A 6,000-nucleotide genomic window follows, 5' to 3' on the forward strand; every position below is an offset into this window, starting at 1 on the left:
TCCGGCCCATCGAGGCCCAGATCTGGCCCATCCAAGCCCATTTGGCCCAAACCCACACTCTTAATGTGGGGCGAGTTTACTGTTTAGTGGACCCCACCTATGAACAGTGTTATTTCTTAATTTCCCGATTTAAATTCTGATTAAATCTTCCAGGAGCCATAACTTCTCCGTTCTGGCTCCGATTTTAGCGATTTTTTCGCTGAAATTCATCTAAAATTGAGATCTACTCATCTGTCACGTTATGGTATCCATTAGGGATCATTTGGATTTCCATTTGGTGTTAATTGATTTTTCTTTAGTATCACCATTATTGATCATAGTCATAATTCCAGTGCAACCAGAGTTCTGCGAGTGCTGCGCAGGAAGCATCAGGAGCGAGGAGGATCTTGATTACAATCAAGACATTGAAAAAAATTCCAGAGAAGGCATGTCTTATCTCCTTGATCATATTGAACCTATATTTTTCAATAATATACATGATCAACTAAAACTGGACTTATTATCGCATATGCTATGTATTACGCTTTTACAAAACTACTTGTATTAGTTAATCCTATCAAACACATGTCATGTCTTGAATATTATCATCCAGAATACATATTACCCTAGGATTACCTGTCGTTATCTATATTAACGTTGGACGACGCCATGATATCTAGCATGCTTAGGATTGAATACGTCTCCTCAGAGATGTCGCTTTTAAAACACCTTTCCTCAGAGATAAGATTTACTGTTATCAATGACAACTCATATACCATAAATTCTTGATAGTTGTGAATTCGTGATGGTTGTGAAATCCTTGATGTCGTGTGGGATATGGAGGGTGATGCGTAAAAATGGGTGAAAACTATTTTGGCACGGGCAGGTAGAGTTGTCCTCCAGGAAGGATGCTCTTGGGGGCTCGAGTTACATGATGGTATTCATTACCCATAAAGATGCCTAGCCCAGCCTCTTAAGGACTGAGTCTTGCGTCGTCATGCTTTGCCACCCCCGTGCAACCATGCATCCTGTATGGGCAGGACTTAACTTTTCTTTCATTAGACTAAGTTGGGTATCATACCAGAAGGCTAAGAGCAACGAGCAGCCAAGGGTCCATCTGTCCCGCTGTTTGGACGTTTCAGGGACTGGGTTAGGCTTAAAAAGGGATGTTGGCCTTCGGAACATGCAGCTCTGGGACTTAGCGTGTCTCGTCAAAAAGCCTAGCAGGAAAGGTGTTGAGAGAGTCTCGGTATGATTCGCTCCTCCACTAGCTACGGTTGGAGGCTGAGCATATCGCGTGGGTAAAGTTGTACAACCTCTGCAGAGTGTAAATCTATTCAAATAGCTGTGTCCATGGTCATGGACGTGCGAAGGCATGGTCACGCTTGAATAGACTCCGGGTGAGTGAATCTTGATGAGTGAGTGTGTGGACTAGGTGTCCGTGTGATGAGGTTCCTGGCTCACTCCACCAGAAGCTGTGTGATACTAGAGGTGCATCAGATGTGATAAAAGGGACTGAGGAGTGAGGTATAGCCCCTCCCAGGATCGGGAAACCCCAGATATAGCTCGTTGCGGATTTTTGAACTACTTAAAATATTTTGAAGTCGATCATAGTTGATACAATTGATAATCTGCATAAACTACTTTACGCTTAAATCTAAACTATAAAGCTTATCCTTGAATAAACCATTTATGTATTTATCAACACCTTGAAGTAGTATAGGGCTTGTTGAGTACCTTCTGTACTCACTCTTGATGTCATTTAGATGAAGATCCCGATGCCGACTTCACCGCAGGTGAAGCCGGGGATGAAGAATGGTCTCTGAAGTCGTGTTCGCACCATCGCTGCTTGTTGCTTGGGCTTTTGCTTCCGTGGTGTGTTTTGATGGCCGCTAGGCTAGGCTTGTAATATTCGGTGTGGTTTGTAAGCCTTTTGTACCTAGTATCTTACTATCTACATACAAAGTTTGACTGTTATACCACAACTATTATATTGTCTATATCAACTACGTAATCCAGGGACTGATACAGGTGGCATAGGAGATCCTGGTAACGGGGGTCTTACACTCACTGACTTGGGCAATCTTTCATGGCATGACCCATTCCCTTGCATCGGTGACATACAATCCTGGTCGATCGGCCTTTAGAAACAACCGAAGAAGCGTTCTTGGCTGGACCCTGCACACTTACGAATTTGCTTACCTCGGGAGTGTGTGATGGTGTTGAAGGTATTGTTGAACACGCCCTACCCGAGAAGGGAGCAGCAGACCATGTAGCTGAATGTGGGGCTATTTTGATTGTCCCGGTGTTGATTTTGAAGTGGTCGTGCTTCCAAAATTGCTCCTTGGTCTCTGTTGTTGTCCATGCAATTATTTTTTCTGTCAAACATGCAAGTTGGAACAATCTAGGAACACTATTGTATTCTTTGTAATCAACTATGTTCTGAATTTCACGCCTTAACCCTCCATAAAAGCATGCAATTGCAGCCTTTTCATCCTCAATAATATCACAATGCAATATGCTAATTTGTAGCCCCTGATAATATTCTTCTACGGATTTATCACCTTGGTTTAAGCGGTGCAATTTCTTACACAAATCACGTTTAAAAGAGGGTGGAACAAATCTGTTACGCACAACAACCTTTAAACCATTCCATGTGGTAGGCGCTAATCCATGGATGCATACTCTATTCCACTAGATAATTACAAAATCTTTAAATTCACTAATAGCTTGCCTAACTCTATGCACTTCAGGAACTAAATGAGCATTAAACTTCTGTTCAACCGTCATCTCCCAATCAAAATACTTTTTAGCATCATAAGCACCCGCAAAGGATGGTATGGTAAACTTAACCTTAGCAAATGGATCATTATTAACACGTAGGTTATGTTGCAGAAAATTATTACCTCTTATATCTTGATAGCAGTTTAATCGGTCCCGTTGTTGTCCTTTGAAGGCGTCTTGTTCTTGCCTCAAAATTTGATCATTTGCGATGGACTCCTCTTGCTTATGGTCTGCGCCATGAGGATCCACACGCCTATGGTATGGTGGCTGATTAACCACTCGATCAAAGCGTGTATTAAGCATGGCAATACTATCATTAAGTCGTTGCAATATAGTGTTTGTCTCTGCAAGCTTCTTATTGAAGTCATCAGTAATAGCTTGTCAATGATCAATCAACACCATTTTGAGTTCTTCCCTCAAAACACACTCCTGTGCATCCGATGCTTCTCTTATCATGGTTAGTCAAAAATAGAAAACAACAAAAGATAAATTATCCCTATTGACTACTAGGTGATGGAGGTGGAGTCACACACTCTCAAGCGTCTTACCATGCTCTTGCAAATGTTCTTACCAATCACCGCAGTTGGCACAACCGGTGGCTGGTTCGTGATACCTTATCAGGTGCGAGTGAGGTAATTGCAAGGGGAGAAACCATTCTGATTGAGAGAATGTGTAGCTTGGACATGCAGTATTTATTAGCAAGGAATAGCAATAATTGAAATCAAATTAGCAAAGCTGAATAAAAGTCAATAATACTCGTCACAGTTGTTGGCCGAACACATTCCTAGAACTAGCTCAAACAAGCTGAAAATTATAACAGACACAAGCACAATGGAACAAAGTTCGCAATGCAAACTGATTCTCTTCTTTTTTTAATTCTCTCTCTCTCTCTCTCTTTTTGCACTCTTTGCTTCTTGTTTGTTTTTCTTTTCTTTTCTTTTTTTTACGAATATGACACAAACTTAAAAACTCTTCTACTGCCTTTTCTAAGACCAGTGAGGTACGTGGGTCAGAAACTTTTTTCGGAGAGCAGGGGTATAATGGTAATAAAAAGATACTCTCTATTTGAACTTTGGCTACCTCTGTTTTGCCTATGGTGGTCGGATCCGAGAAGGTGGATGACTCCGACTTGGTGGTTGCTACAACTAGACGGTTGAACCCGAGTGGGTTGTGAAAGTGACTGGTCGAGACCCTGAATGGGTGGTCAGAGTGCAGGTGGTTGGAGTGGGTGGTCGGAGTGCCTGGTTGAACCCCGAGCAGGTGGTCAAAGTGATTGGTCGGGACCCCGAGTGGGTAGTCGAAGTGACTGGTCGGAACGACTAGTGATCGAACCCGAGTAGATGGTCAACTCGACTAGTGATCAAACTCGAGTGGATGGTTGAAACGACTAATAGTTGAACATGACTTGATGGTCGACTCGACTAGTGGTCGAACTCAAGTAGATGATTAAAGTGGCTAGTGGTCAAACATGACTTGAGGGTCCACTCGAGTAGTGGTTGAGCTTGAGTAGATGGTTAAGAGACTAGTGGTCGAATCCGAGTTGATGGTCGCCTCGACTAGAGACACAATATCGGCTATAGCAAACAAGGGTGGATCGAGATACACAATGACTAAACAACAAGACTCAATACTAGAAACTAGATCACGATGACTCGACCAGCAACAAAGACACCGACGATGGACTCAAACTCAACAATGTGAATACTGGAAACAAAATTGTGAAGGCGCAAAGTGGTTTGAACAGCGGAAAAACTAAGATCTAAATATTTTTGTGGGGAAATTTTCTGGACTCTAGTGCGGTAGCCTCACCGGATGGTCCAGTGTGTGCACGGGTGATCACCGAAGGCGTCACCGGACAAAGATTTTCAGAGAGGTTGAAAAACTAAGTTTCAATGATAATATACTCACCGGATGGTCCGATGATGGGTGTGTGAACACCAGAGAGTATCACCGGAGCTTTTCAGTTCTGAGGCAAAAGTTGAGGTGGTCACAGGATTGTCTGGTGTTGGGATTTTGTCATCACCAGACTAATTTTTCTAGAGAGGAATGTAAACCAGGTTCTAGTGGAGTTGTACTCACCGGATGGTCCGATGTTGCACTGGTGTGAACACCGGATCATCCGGTGTTCATATTTTTGCTATGTCTGATCTTTTTCAATTTGATTTTGATTTGGACTAGCAGGTGATGATGTTATATGGTTCTGAAGATGCATGTTTGTTGGTCTTATGGTGTGCAGATGATGAATGCAATTTGGCGGTTGACGGTGTGTGATCAGGGTTTTGAAGAAGCTAAGTCGTGAAGGCACCACGGTCGTCTAATGGATGGACGAGAAAATAGAGCAAAATACCCCCGGTGATAGGTAGGAATGTACTACAAGAGAGGGGTATTTTGAGAACAGTCAAGGAAATTTAGGAGTTAAGTTTCCTAGGCTATAAATAGAGGGGGTATGGCTGGTTGGGAAGCCACCCCTTGAACCATGCATATGAGAGTCTTGCGTTAGGGTTTTAGAGGAGAGAAAGAGGAGTGTTTAGCCTTTATAATAGGTGAGAGTTTTGAAAGATAAATCTTTATAATTCGCATAAAATAGGACTGGCCTTTTTGAGTAATGAAATTTAAGTTTTTGTATATGCTTGAATTCCACTCCTTCTAGTTTTCTTTTATTGGTTCCCTTGCATGTTTGTAAGTTCTTGGTGTTTTGTTACTAATTTTTGTTTTTCTTTTTGAGCTGAAATTTGAACATCTTGGGAAGTTATTTTTCTTGATGCTAGATGCATAGAATTCACATACACATACATATGTGACGGGATCTTGAATTTACTTACCTTTAGACCATCATCTTACAGAGTTTACTTGCCTGGTGGTCTCGTCTCTGTTTCGTTCATCTTCAAAGTTACGAGCTTTTGAGCACAAAGACAAATGAAATGGTTTCGAATGGAACCTATGGTTCATATTCCATCCGTGGAGTCATATTTCCTTGAAAATTTTCATCTTGCTTTGTTTCTTTGAGTATTTTGTTACTGCTAAAGGTTTGAGGTGTGTTGTGTGATTAAAAATAGGAGAAGTCCATCTATTTCGCAAGAAATTGTTGAGATGCCTATTCACCCCCTCTAATTACCACTTTCAGTTCTACACATACATACCAAGGGCACCACTCATAAGTGTTCTTGTCTCACGTGATACAGTCACCAGGAACCACAAGAGAATAGACAAACATAAATATATAATCCATATATATAT

The sequence above is a fragment of the Phragmites australis genome, chromosome 12 (genome assembly GCF_958298935.1).
Source record: "Phragmites australis chromosome 12, lpPhrAust1.1, whole genome shotgun sequence".
NCBI lineage: Eukaryota > Viridiplantae > Streptophyta > Magnoliopsida > Poales > Poaceae > Phragmites > Phragmites australis.